This window comes from Dipodomys ordii, unplaced genomic scaffold (assembly GCF_000151885.1).
Source record: "Dipodomys ordii isolate 6190 unplaced genomic scaffold, Dord_2.0 Scaffold21, whole genome shotgun sequence".
NCBI lineage: Eukaryota > Metazoa > Chordata > Mammalia > Rodentia > Heteromyidae > Dipodomys > Dipodomys ordii.
This window is the reverse complement of record NW_012267237.1, coordinates 16,129,958-16,145,141: the sequence shown is the minus strand read 5'-3', so window position 1 is coordinate 16,145,141 and position 15,184 is coordinate 16,129,958. Positions and strand designations below refer to the sequence as shown.

At 34.7% G+C, this 15,184-nt stretch overlaps 1 pseudogene; it reads left to right on the top strand.

Annotated features, from left to right (window-relative positions):
- The first annotated feature begins 5,034 nt into the window (after positions 1 to 5,034).
- LOC105983827 lies at positions 5,035 to 5,422 on the top strand (annotated as a pseudogene).
- Positions 5,423 to 15,184: the final 9,762 nt, after the last annotated feature.

Sequence of the window (15,184 nt, the reverse complement as noted above, 5' to 3'; positions counted from 1 at the left end):
GTTCATTTTTCAACATAATGACTTGTACATCTCATTGTTGTAATAGGTCCACCTGTACCCCTATTTAAACAATTTGTTTTTTCCCTTCCCCTCCACAAATTACACCAACATCAAATACAGCGAAAGAAGGGGTTATACAGTGGGGGAGGGACATACAAAGCAACATAGAAAACATCTTATAAATATGTTAGAAACAATTGTATGAAAGAAAAATCATTTGAATACTTATTCTGGGGTTTATTTCACCTAATATCAACTTATCTGACCTTTTCTGCTTGTCTCAGATATATACTAGTTATTGCAAATAAGGGAAACCATGGGACTTATGTTTCTTTGGGCCTGGCTTACTTCACTTAATACAATTTTTTCCAAGTCTTTCCATTCTCCAATAAACCACCAGAAAACTGGAAGTGGCAATGTGGCTCAAGTGTTAGAGGCTTGCCTTGAGGTGAAGAGCTCAGGAACAGCGCCCAAACCCAGAGTTCAAACCCCATGAACAAGCAAAAAAAGAAAAAGAAAAAAAGAAAAGAAAATTTACTGTAAGGGCAGAAAAATGGCTTGTTGAAAGTTATGGCCAAGGGTTATATAATTATTACAGGGATTAGTACTATTAAAAGAAACCAAATGCTTTGCTTTGGAACAATAGGGAAAACATATTGGGAGAATCTCCAGGATTGGTGGCAAGCTCTACTAATCACAGTATCAATGGTATAAAGATATTAACTCATCCCAAAGATGTTTCTTTGAAAAGAGAGCACCTCCAGGGGAAATGGTTCTCTGTGAAAGTGTTTTTACATGTTTAGCTACCCAGACACTCCGAGGGACTGTACACAGCCCAAGAGAGCCTAGCTAGTGTTCACCATTAAAACAGACCTTGATATCTTCCAAATGATGCTTGCTTTGAAATACACGAATTCAAGAGTTGTAAATTTGTGAAGGTTTCCTTGAAATTTCAAGTCGAGACTGTGCTGGCTGTCGAACTCCCATAGGCTGCCCTTGACAGTGCTGTATTTGAAGCTGTGATGGTTTAGCATAGCCTCGGGGGACACAGCAGGATGCTGAGAGGACATGAAAGTCAAGTATCTGCCACGAAAAGCCCCTAAAAAGTAGAACTGGACGGAGGAGAACAATACAGACTGAAAATTTAAACAAACAACTGGTGTCAGTATCTCACATTTTCTGCAATCCTACCTACTCATAAGAATGAGATCATAGGGCAACTCTATGTGGAGTCTTTTGAGGAACCTCCACACTGCTTTCCAAAGTGGTTGAACAAGTTTCCACTCCCACCAACAGAGCTCCCCTATGACCCAGCAATCCCACTTTGGAGCATTTACCCAAATGATCACAAACAAGACCACACTGAAGCTACCAGCATGACTAGGTTTATTGCAGCATTATCTAACCATAGCTAAGATACGGAACCAAGCCAGATGCCCCTCAGTAGATGAATGGATCAAGAAAATGCATTATATATACACCATGGAAATCTATGCCTCCATCAGAAAGAATGACATTGTCCCATTTGTTAGGAAATTGAAAGACTTGGAAAAAATTATATTAAGTGAAGGAAGCCAGGCCCCCCAAAAATAGGTCCCATGTTTTCCCTTATTTACAATAACTAGTATATGTCTGTGTCAAGCAGAAAAGTTCAGATAAGTTGATGTTAGGGGAATGAACCCCAAGGTAAGTATTCACATGTTTTTTTTTTCCTTTCATATAATTGTTTCTAACATATTTATAAGATGATATCTATGTTGCTTTGTTTGTCCTTCCCTCACTGTACAACCCCTGCTTTCACTGTATTTGATGTTGGTATAATTTGTGGAGGGGAAGGGAAAAAGACAAATTGTTCAACTGGGGATACAGGTGGACCCATTACAACAATGAGATATACAAGTCGTTATGTTGAAAAATGAACTTTATAACTTTGGTGGGGGTAAGGGGAGGATGGGAAGGGATAGGAAGGGGAAACAAAGGAGGAGGCAACAATGCTTGATAAGTAATGTACTTGTTATCTTGCCCATGTAATCGTAACTCCTCTGTACGGTATTCTCACAATAAAAAAAAAAAAGAAAAAAGAATGAGATCTGAGGATCGCAGTTCAAAACCTACCAGGAAAGAAAGTCTGAGACTCTTACCTCCAATTAACCAGGAAAAAACGGAAGTGGAGCTTTGGCTCGAAGTAAATCGCTAGCCTTGAGCAGAAAGCTTAGGAAATACCCTGAGTTCAAGCCCCATGACTGACAAAAAATTAAAAATAAAATTAAAGGAACAAGCTCGCTGTAGATCAGATAGGCTCATATTCTCCAGATGCCAGACTCAGTGTTCATCTGCCCTTCATATTGCTGTATTAAATATTGTAAAAGGACATCATCCTCCACATTTTTAAATGATTTTCTTTCATCATTTTGTCAAAAACATTAGGAGAAAAAACAGTCAACTTCTTTATGGTTGTTTCCCAAAAATATTTAGAAGGTTTATACATGAAGTTTTTCATTCAGCTCCTTGCAAGTATCAAAAAGTATCCACTGGAAATGAGCTGATTCCTGAAACACTAAAACCAAGTCAGATAACTTATCTTCAATATTCTATTTCTCTATCCTCACTCAGTACAAATATCTGAATTTCTTTGGGGTCTTCAGAGAAACAGAACCCAAAGGAGTTGATTGGATATCTGTGTGTATTATGAAATTTTCTTATAAAACTTAGAACAAGTTCAAATTGAGTATATGCAGAAGATTGCTCAAAGAATATTAGGGGAGTGAGATTCTTCCCTATTTTATTTTTATTCTTCTTGGACTTTCACTGGATTGGATGATCCTTACCAGTTTGGGACATGCAATGTGCTTTACTTCACTTTCCAAATTAAATGTTAAACTCATACAGAAATATTCTTACAATATACCCATATCTAAGGTTTATCTTGATTAAAACATGGATTAATCAAGTTGATACATAAAGTTACATGTATGTAAATATATAGGGAGATTTATTATACATGGGTCATATAATCTTTATTTACTAAGGATATATCCAATATTGTTATGGACATGTACATGTATGTTATTCACATGTATTCTTTATATTTACATGAGTAAAAAAATCTTATAAATGTATCATTAAAGATTTTTCATTTTATAGTATGTACATTCATGTCTTGTTATTATTTCATTTAATTGGGTTGCTCTTCTACACTATCATAATAATGTAGTCCCTAATCAATCTCTTAATATCCTAAAGTGTTCTGTCATTTCTCAATATTCATTATCTAAAATATAATACAATTATATATATTTGACTGAAAATGCACATCTGCAGGTCTACCAAATTCCCATGTTGATACTAATTATGAGGAAACTTTGATCATCCCTGTGGTAAAGAAAGAGCTTCCATTAAAACAAGTATTTCAGATTTTAGACACTCTATATAACATTCTATTTTTCCCTGAAAAAGTGATTAATACAATTCTACCATGGAACTGCTCGGACTCCTGATATTCCTTCCTGGCTACCATACAATGGTGCATCGGCAAGAAATAAATCATTTGTGTTGACATCAGTAATAATTAGGATTTTTAATGCAACGTGAATCAGATCATTTTGTTATTAAGTTTACTCAAGAATTCAGCTCAACTATAAGAATAAAAAAGGAAAGAAAGGCTTGTTAAAAATTACAATATAACACATAAGAAACTAAATGCTGAAAAGTTAGGATACAAAGTCTGTGTAAAGCTGATTGCCTCAGATCATAGCTTTACAACAAAACAAAACAAAACCAAAACAAAACAAAAAAACACTTTTATTAACACGTGTTTGCTGTGCAGGAGAATTTTCATTATGCCATTTCCATACCTGACTGCAATGTGTCTTGACCAACCTCACCTCTACGAGCTTGCCTTCCTTTTCAAGACATTTTCAGCAGATTTCTATTTACACACAGGTATATAAAGTACTTTGGCCACATTCATCCTTCTTCACCTTCTTCATTTGCCCATCTTGTTTTCACTATTGTATCACCCCCTGAACAGAGCTATTTTGTGTTTTCTGTCATTTGTTTTTAAAGCATGTATTAGTAGTTCAAAAGACTTCCTGGCTGTGACATTTCACATGTCCAAATTGCCTTAGATCTTACTCCCCATTGTTCTCTCAATTCCTACTCCCTGTGTTCTTGTTCTCAACTTTGTTATGTCAGAATATAACTGTGGACAAATTAACTAGGTCGTCTTCATTCAGTACCATTAAAGTTATGTTTGAATCTTTTGGTTCTTTTACTTTCTTAGTAGATAAGGTGTACAGCTAGAGACCAGAAACACTCTAATTGTTTGTTCATTGTCCAAACAATGTTTTAAATTTTATTAATAATGCATCACCTATTCATTGCAGACTTACTTGCAATAGCTCAGATATGGAATCAACCCAGATGCTCCTCTGTAGATGAATGTATGACAAACATGTATAAACAATGAAATTCTATGCTTTCATCAGAAACAATGGCATTGCCCCACTTGTAAGAAAATGGAGAAACTTGGGAAAAAATCATATTAAGTGAAGTAAGCCAGAGCTCCATGGTTTCCCTCATTTGTAATAACTAGAATGTGTCTGGAATATTCTTAGCAGAAAATCACAATGGCTCAATAGCTGTATAAAATCATACTTATCAAAATTAACTCCAAGAAGTGGAAACAAGAGTTTTGTTTTCTTTTCAGTGTACTCTTTATAGTTATTTCCTTTTTCATTATTTTTCCGCTTAGGTTTATTCCCTGCTTTTGATTTCTGTACCTTTTGTCTTGTATATAAGTTTATCTGATTTGGTGAAGAAAAGGGGAATCACAAAAAAAGTTGGGACAAAGGATGAACCAATGCAACAGTGATACTCCCTACACACTAACTATGTTGGTAATGAACTTCACAACTTGGGAGGGGGGGGGGGGGGGGGGGGGGGGGAGGAGCTTGGAAGAGAATGAGGGAGGAGGCAACACTGTCTAAAAAGAAATGTAGGGAAGTGCAGTCCCGAGTGAACCACGCTGCAATTATGGGTGCTCCGGGAGGAAAGATCAACTGGCCCCGAACGGAGTTGAAGAAAAAGCTGTTCAAGCACCGGCCAGTTTTGAACCGGAAGCAAAGACTGAAGCGCAAGGTGCTTGGGGCGGTGATAGATGAAGGGCTGCGGTGATAGATGAAGGGCTGATCACGAGGCATCACCTCGAGGAGAGCGTCCAGTGCTCGGGCCAACATTACTCTGTCTGGGAAGAAGCGCAGAAAACTCCTACACAGATCCGGCTTGCACAGAAAGAAAAGACAGCTATGGAAGTGGAAGCCCCTTCAAAGCCAACCAGGACTAGTGAAGCACAGTGCAAACGACCAAAGAAGATAAAAGCCCCTAGGATGTAGACATGGAGGACCTTGAAGGGGAGAGCTAAACCCCTCTACCTGGATATTCTCAGCTGGAGCCAGAAGGATTTGGTAGTTGCTTCAAAGGGCTTTGGAGAAAGCATAAACCTCTTTCATTTTTCTCGGATTCCTCTTCCACAGTGGTCTGCTGACCTTCCCTGGAGGGATGTTAGGAGGGAAAAAGGCACAGAAGAAAGACTGGAGAGCATCCTCTCTAGCAATCAAATCCATTTGTAATAAAACCCTACAGTTTTGACTGAGACATGTATGATTTAGTGTAGAGATGGAGATGGGCTTTGAAAAGAGTATAGGTGGAGATAGGCCAGAAGCAGGATGCACAGAATTTCCTTGAACAAAGGCAAATAAAAACCAGCCTCGCTTACTGGGCGCCAGTAGCTCACACTTGTAATCCTAGTTACTCTGGAGGCTGAGATCTGAGGATTACTGTTCAAAGCCAGCCCAGAGCAGGAGAGTCCATGAGACTCTTACCTCTAATAAACTACTTAGAAAAAGCTGGAAGTGGCACTCTGGCCCAAGTGGTGGAGTGCTAGCCTGGAGCACAAAGAGGCTCAGGGACAGTGCCCATGCCCTGAGTTCAAGCCCCAGAACTAGCAAAAAAAGAAACCAGCCTTTCCAATGGCCCGGCCTCCCTAATGAGTGACACTCTAGCTTTCCATTTCTAACAAAAGTAGAGATTAGAGGGGAGGAAGGTATGGATCCTGGTACCAGTCCTGCCTCTACCCCTGTGGTTTTGCCAGGTTGGGCAAATTACGTTACCTCATTTAATCTTGCTTCTTTGGTTTGATGTTTTTAATAAATAAAAACCAAATATTTCCCCCCCAAAAAAGAAATGTACTCATCACCTTACTTATGTATCAGTAACCCCTCTGTACCTCACCTTTACCATAAAATTGTTAAAAATAAAAAATAAAAGTATGAAATATGTTTAATTCTAAATACTACAACTTTATTCCTTCTAGTTTTATCTTTAGTTCACTTTTTCTCATTATAACTTTACCTCTAATATATACAAAATTAATGGCCATAAAACTATCATTATATTTATTTTAGAAAATCATATTATTACAAGAAAGGTAGTTAAAAAGGTCTAATTCCACATAACAAAAAGATGACAGGGAGTTTAATATAAATGTGTGCATGAACTATTTTTTTTATTGTTTTCAAGGATGTGTTGATAAGTGAACATCTCAGTTCTTTATATGTTTGCTCTTGAGAATTTCTTATTTACTTTTTCCTCTCATACTCATGTTTATTTTTATATTATATTCATTAATTAATTTGAAATGTGTTGTTGGATTTGATAAATCTTAACAAATGTGCATCCTTAAATCCTCAGAGATGCCTTTGATCTTTTCTGGGTCTCACAGCTCTCTTTGCATAGTTTTGAGACGATCCACACTATTTCTCACCTTGTCCTAACACCAATAATATACTCTCTTTGTGCAACTTATTTTTCTTTTTCTCTCTACAGCATCCAAATAAAACAAAAATATGAATATAACAACGTTCTTCAAGGGTTTTCTTTTTCCTGTTCCATTTTACTAGAGAGATGATTTTTGTTCTTCCTCAGAGCATGTACACTCAATAGAGGAGTTTTGGTAAGAATTAAACAATTTATCAACAGACTGTCACAGGGCAAAAAAAAATACTAAGAGTTAAGGGAAGACTTACATACATTTGTTCACATGATTGTGTAAAAGTTCTTTATAGCTTTCTTTTCTGAAGACAAGACCTAAAAATAAACGCTTCTACAAATAAATGACTCTGAGCTTACAAATTAATTCACAAGGAAGAGCACAGTCTGGCGATGAACAGGAATTTTTTGGCTTAAAGGAGTCACTTAAAATGAATAAATGGGGTTGAATGCCAGTGGTGTAAGTCTATAATTATAGCTATTCAGAATGTGGAGATCTGAGGATCCCTGTTCAAAGCCAGTTCAGAAGCTCCTTTGAAACATTTATTTCCAATCAATTACCAAAAACTAGAAAAGAGATGTGGCTCTAGTGTCACACCTAAGCAAAAATGCTAAGGGACAGCATCCAGGTATGGAATTAAAATGCCAGTACTAACAAAAATTAAATACAACTATTACTACTACTACTACTATTACTAATACTAAATAGGCCCAAATTTCATTAAAATTCTAAGGGACAAAATAGGACTTGGTAAACAAGAAGAGAAAGAGAATGAAGAGATTATATAAAAGGAGAGACTTTATTCAAGAAAACAGGAGGCAATGAAGGAGCCATTTTTACTGTTGGCTTTAATGGAAGTTTGAGAAACACCAGTGACATGGCTATTGGTGTTCAGCCCACAAGGTTCAGGATTTTCATATAAAAATGTCCTCAAATCATGCTGATGAATACCTCAAATATTACTCTTTCTCAGTATCCATAGTGAACATCAAAGGAAATGCTTATAATTATACAATAATGACATGACCTGTGTAAAGAGAAAAACGTAAATGCAATATATCTGTGTTTTGACCATATTCAAGCCATTGAATTGTATATAATTAAACATAAGATCTGTAGGACAGTATGGTATTCCTTAGCTGGAGAAAACCTTGAATCGTACAGTAGAAATGTAGAGAAAGGTGTGGGCATATCTCATTTGTTCAACAAGAATGCTCAAAATATGTTTAACATTCTTATAATGGTTATAGTCTGTACACTATTCAATGCTTTGCCTGGCATATCTTATGTTTTAATGTACACTCAAAACTATTTTTAGAAATACCTCAATATTTTGCTAACAGGAAAATTTATCAAATTTTGTGTTTTGTGCATATTTCTTCTTTTACTACTTCACAGTATACAGTTTTTGCATTTTTAACAAACATTTTAACAAAATTTGTATGTAGTCTGATATATTAAATAAGGCAAACAATTTTTAACATCCTATTATTTTTAGTGGAAATGTTTTTCACCTGCTTTATAATAGCATGAAATAGTACATCTAAGAGAGAACATTTCTAATTTGAACAGCTCAGGTAATGCAAATTTTATATATTTTCAATAAAGTAGAGTATAAAGAGCCATTCAAGAGAAATAGAAAACAAAGTGGAAAGTTGTTACAAAATAAACAAAGAAACAGCAACTAAAACAAGTCAGTTGAGCAAGACAGTGTAGTAGAAATTTAAAGCTCTCTAGTATTTATTCCCAAACTATAAATAGCAAGACCAATCCCTTTGGCTTTGTTTCTGAGGATAGAATCAATATTTAATGTTTCCTCACCATAGGAATTAATAATCAAATGTTAATTCTTGGCATTTGAGGGTAAGCAGAACAACTCTGTGGAACACACATATTTTGCAAATCAAACTGTGACATTGAAACCTCACAATCACTTAAGAAAAATAGAGCTGAAGCTGTGGTTGTTACATATCCTATGAAAAGATAGCCTCAATGTTTTTGGGTTTCAGGACTCTCAGATACACAAATGTTTGGAGAGTTGAGTTTTCATATAATATCACTATAGGAACATTGTTACTTTGAATGCAGAAGTTTGAAACAAAGAACTTTTTTTTAAAAAAACAAATAATAACAATCAAAATTGCATTGGTCTTTTCCTCAGGATAGGTAACCAAAGCAAAGTCAGAGTCCTTGTATTTTTCCTGGGTTTATTATTGGAACTCCATAATTAACTACATCTAGCCAGTATATAAATCAGAAAAAAAATAACTTCACTCTGGGAGTTTCCTTTGAGAGGACAACTTCTGCTTCCATTGGTTAGGGTCATTAAGTATGTAATGGCCTTACAAGCCTGAAGTCTACAGGAGTGAATCAGAATGTCCTAAATGTACTGGTTAATGATGCCTTCGTATTACCAATTATCCACAAGCCCATTGCATTAAAATGAACAGTCCTGGCTTAAATGTTTCCGTAGTTAAAACTGTGTTCAGATCTATAAACAGAGAACTTTATAAAATCAGTGTCCTATAATGAGTAAATAACCTTTTCATATCCCATGTGATTTCCAGTGAATGTCAGAATTATTCATATCCCATCTTTACCATTTTTATTTTAGATGGTGTTTTCAAATACAATGTAAATACAGAATTGCAAATATATAGCCCTTCAAACTTTTGAATTTCCATTCCAGAAGAAAATGCCCTTTAGAAAAACAAACAAACAAAAAAAAGCCAATTTAGAGAATTTTAGAAAACATTTAACCAGCACTCTACAAAATCATCAGAAAAAGAAAACATCACAATCATCATGATCAGAAGTAGATTAGATAAATTGTTATCTAGACACTATGCTAGATCCTGGATAGAAGATTTGATTGGAAACAAAGAAATTGTGGGAAAACAAAAGAGATTTAAATAAACTTTGGAGATTAATTGATAGTGTTGGGTTGATGTTATTGACAAATATCACAGTTAACCTAACACTATGAATGTTTACAAAGAATAGCAATGTGACACAGGATGCTAACAATAAGAGAAACAAACTAGGGGAAATATAGGAACTATGTGTACAATAGCAAAATTTTTCCTTAATTCTATGGTAAAAGAATGGTCTTTAAAAAAATAATAACTACAGATTTTGTTTTGAGAGTAAACAAATGCAGCAGTGGTACTCACCAAACAAACACAATGTTGAATATGAACATACAACTTTTGGTTTGGGATGGGAAGGGAAAAACTGTGAGAGAATGCGGGAAGGGCTGGCATTGTCAAAAAATGAAGACACGCTATCTAATTTATGTAACTGTACCCCTCAGTACATCACCTATCTAATAGCAATTACAAGTTTAAAAAACAATTATCTTGAAATCCATATTTGCAATGTAATTTTTCCAAATAAAGTACAGAAAATAAATAATAGAGTGAGTCCCAAGTAACAGAAAAGTAGAAGCAACTTTTTATAACTTTAAACAATATTATTATATTACAGCATCGTACAGATTTATTATATTTATTAAATCAAATGTGGGAACAGATGTTCATGGCATTTCAGCCTATGTTCCCTGTAGTAAAATGCCAGATCTTCAGGTCCAGATAGACAAAATAAATGAATTAGCTATTTCTTCAAAGAAATTAATTTATGTACTCCTTAATTATTCACAGAAACTCAAACTAAACTAACATTGGTAAAGGCACGGATCTTTAAAAAGTGAAATAAAATAACATTGTATCTCAACTTGGATCCTCATAGAGGCTTTGAGAGTAGGCATGGTGATGAACACAAAATAATAAATTTTGTTATCATGAAGTCACTTATTTATATGCTACTTGGCTCTCTGAAATCTCTAAGATATTTGTGAAAATATTTTCAGCACAGTTTCAAATTTTGTAACAAGTTAAACTAGAATTTAGCTACACTAATGGACAACTAGTTGTATCAAATATTATCCTGATTAGCAAATTTCTAGGGAATAACACAAATCTGTGGTTTTACAGTTTCACTAATGGGCATTTTAATTATGGCATTAGCATATCAATAGGTGTACATAAATAATAGTATGTCTTATATCTTAATATTTTCAACATTCATTACATCGTTTCGTGGAACAATCAGAAATAAGACCATAGTAAAAAAAGTGAAATTAATGTTAAAAAGTCAAAATCAAAAATAATTATATAACTTTTCTCCAATTAATATCTATGTTTCATATCCACAGTCAAGGAGCATGACATCAATGCCATATATTCTGGAAACATTATAGATTGGTATCTTAATGTATATCTTCAATTGGAAATGGCACTAAAATGTTGCAGAATAGGTCTATTAATGGAATGGTAATGTTTGTCTAATACTCAAATAGCCTTTACAGTCAATCTATAAAAATGACCTAACAGGTAAATATCTGAGCACCCAGTACTGCACCAAGTTCAGATATTGTGGTACCAATGAATGGTCATGGATACTCTAAACAAGGAACACTTTGTAATCCCATATTGCCAAAATGTCAATTTTATGAATTGTCACAGCACTATTGTCTATTTTAATTCTGTTTCAGAATTACCCTTAAGTATAAAACTCCATGAAATCAGATACAATCCTACACAAACTACAAACCTTAGTTTCTTAGCAAAGGGTCCAGGGATGAGAAAAAAATATTGAATCGTTAATTAGGAAAAATATATTCATCCCACACTAATTCATTTTTTTCCTGTTGAATTATTTATGAACTTATAGCTCTGCAACAAGTTACCTGGTAACTAACTGAGTAGCTATCAATAAACATTAAGTCTGTCACACATTCTTAGAGGGACAGGAATTCAAGAGTCATTCTTCTATTGTCTAGTTCAGGGTTACCCATGAAGAGGAACTCCAAGTGCTACTACCCTGGGATATTTTCATCTCAAGGCTCAACTAGGACTGCAGAACAGCCTTCTCAGATCACTCACAGGGCTGGTGGAAGGAAGATTTGTGTCTCTCCTAAAAGCTGCTTTGGCTATGCTTCCAGGAGAATGTGTATTCCAAGCTAAAGCAAGGGATCCCAAGACACTCAATTCAGTCTTTCTTTTTTTCTTTTCTTTTTTTGTCAGTCATAGGGCCAGAACTCTGGGCCAGAGCACTGTCCCTCAGCTTTCAGCTCAAGGCTAATGCTCTACCACTTGAGCTACAGTGCCATTTCTGCGTTTTTCTGCTTATGTGGTGTCGAGGAATCGAACCCAGGACCTCATTCATGCAAGGCAAGCACTCTACCATTCTCAGCCCCAATTCAGTTTTTATCTTCCTAAGTGGCATAGTGTATTCTCACTCTTGTTGTATTTTATTGCTCATGAAATCCAGCCTTGTAAATCTGACCACAGTTGAATGAATTTGTAAGGCTACAAATTCTAGGAGGTTGTGGTCATGGAAGGTCAAGGTGGATTTGTGCTGCTACTGCAAATTTTATAGTGTACAATTTTTTTGGGATCATGAAGTTTTCTCACACATACACTAAGGAAACATTATTTTATCAGGTCATGTAAAATAATAGGTAACATCAACAAAAAAATTGTGTTTTCCTTAAAATATTATAATTGTAATACAAAAGAATGAAATGTTTCCTCTATATATATTGTACAGTGGTTGACTGCCCATTTTATCTTCTCTATTGAAATTTTATGTAAAACAGTTTCTGTTTTAAAGGTAGTCTGGTAATGCTTTATGAGTAAACAAAGATAGAAGACAAGCATTTTTAGATTAATTGTTTAAACATTTTTCTCATTCTATTACATTAAACAAGCTAAAAATTTATGAATTATGCAATGTAATTGCATGGATCTAATTTCTGGATATAGCCAAGCATATAATTATCTTACTATTGAAATGCATATCATTTAATTATTTTTTTACAACCTAGAGATAATTCATCAGAAAAATCACATTGCTTTGGGCAGAAAAAGATAAGGTCGTTTTAAACACAATACCTTACAAATACTGTTCTATGCAGTGACTCAATTCAATTTCAATTAGCTATTTATTTTTTTAGCATTCACTTTATTGTTATTATAGAGGTGATATAAAGAATTGTTACATTTACATGCATCAGGTAATAAGTACATTTACTTTTGCATAGTGACATCTGTTCCCTCATTCTCTCCCAGTCCCTCCCTCCCATCTCCACTTAGGAGATGTAAAGTTCACTTTCATCAAAGTCTAGTGTGCTCCACTGTTGTACTTTTTCACCCTTTTCCCCTAGATTCTGTGCTCCCCCCCACCTTTCCACAGATATGCTTGTGAATATACCATATTTACGGTAAAGAATACAGAATCATCAGAAAAATAAACAAATTTTAAAAATCTTTTGTTTTCATATCTTTGTAGTTCATTTCAGTATGTATACTGGCCATAAAGGAAATACAAATCAAAACAACTCTGAGATTGCCTCCCACCCCTATTAGATTTTGAATTTGAACAACATTTTGAATTTGAACAACAAATGCTGGAAGGATGTGGGGAAAATGAAACCCTACTGTACAGCTTAAGGAAATGTAAACTAATACAACCACTATGGAAAGCAGTCTGGTATTTCCTCAGAAAGCTAAATATAGACCTTCCTCCAAGCCCATCCATACCACTCCTAGCCATCTACCCTGAGCACCATGCATTGGGATATGATAGGGACACCTGCACGTCCAAGATATGGAAACAGCCCAGATACCCCACAATAGATGTGGAACAAAATATGTGGTGCCAATACACAATGGAATTTTAAACACCCATTAGAATAAAATAATGTCATTTGCAGGGAAATCAATGGAACTAGAACAAATCATATTAAGTGAAATCAACCAAGATCAGAGACAAACAACCCATGTTCTCTCTGATATGTGGAAGTTAGATCCAAAATGCACTGGAATAGGACAAATTACACAGGAATCCAGATACTCACATACACTGAGACCAAAAGAGGATAGCCTTAGGAGAGAATCACAAACATGCAATGCCTAAATGCCTCTTCATTTTCAGCTAATTTTGAATATATTTGCTTTTCAAATTATTATTCAAAAATGTACTCTATGGTATGGTCACAAGATCTGATGAGTTATCTGTAAATTAATCAAAGTAAACACCTCTGTTTCAAAAATGTGCAGTTTCTTGTATTGCTATGTTGCACTAGAACCTGATCTTCTACTATAGAGAATTACATAAAAAAATTATGAACTGCTATTGAACATTAAAAGCCTGGTAACTTGTGGAACATGACACTTTGACCCATGCTAATCATTTTGAAAACCATTGTGATATCATTGTACTACACAAGTGAGAGTAGAAATGACAAATGATTTAGCTCCATATTTGTTTATTTTATGATTAAGAAACTGAATTTGGAAATACAGTTGACAACTTCAACTCTAATTAACATTTATTTATACATCTATGATATGAAGAACACTATTTTCTTTACACAGAGCCAATTATGATATACACTAGTATAGGTAAAAAAATGGTATTCTAATCAAACATTTACATTGATCATACATGTGTGTGGAGTGGTAATTATAAGAAAACAAATCAAATTACCAGTGAAAAATGTTCTTAATTAGAGATGACCTTGCCTGGATTATGCATCTTTTGAATTTGTACTTAAAATATCATGTCCTTAGAGAAGTTAAGATTATTTTTTGAATAATCAAAAATTTAATGATTCTAACTAAGAAATATTTATTCTTATTTGGTACATTATCATGATTGCATGGTTCTAATACTAATATAGCTTCCCCTGTTGGCCAAGTCTATCAGCACAGTTTCACCAGCATAAAGAATTATATGTTCAAATTGCTTGTTTTAATTTACCTATACAACAAATGAATAACTAAAAATTATAAATAATATAACATACTTAAAGTATTTTTCTTACTGAGTTAATATTAGAAAAAAAATCTACCAAAATAAAAACCCATCCTCTTCAGCAGAGCAATGATTTCCCCTCCCATCACAAGTGAAAAAGCTTCTATTATTGGAAGTGTGCTTCAAATTTACAGATAGATTCCAGTGCCCTGCATCTTGTATATATATTTTTCTAATTGGGGAAAGGAAGGTAAAAAAAATTCTTAAATAGTGATATGGGTAGACCCATTGTAAACAATGAGATGTACAAGACACTATGTTGAAAATGAACTTTATGACTTGGGAGAGGAGGATTGAGGAGGGAAGGGATGGTAGGGAAAAACAAAGGAGAAGGCAACAATGCTTGATAAGAAATGTACTCATTACCTTGCTCATGTAACTGTAACTCTTCTGTACAGTATGATTATTATTATTATTATTTTTAGTCCAGTCTTGGGGCCTGAATTCTGGGCCTGGGCGTTGTCCCTCAGCTCTTCA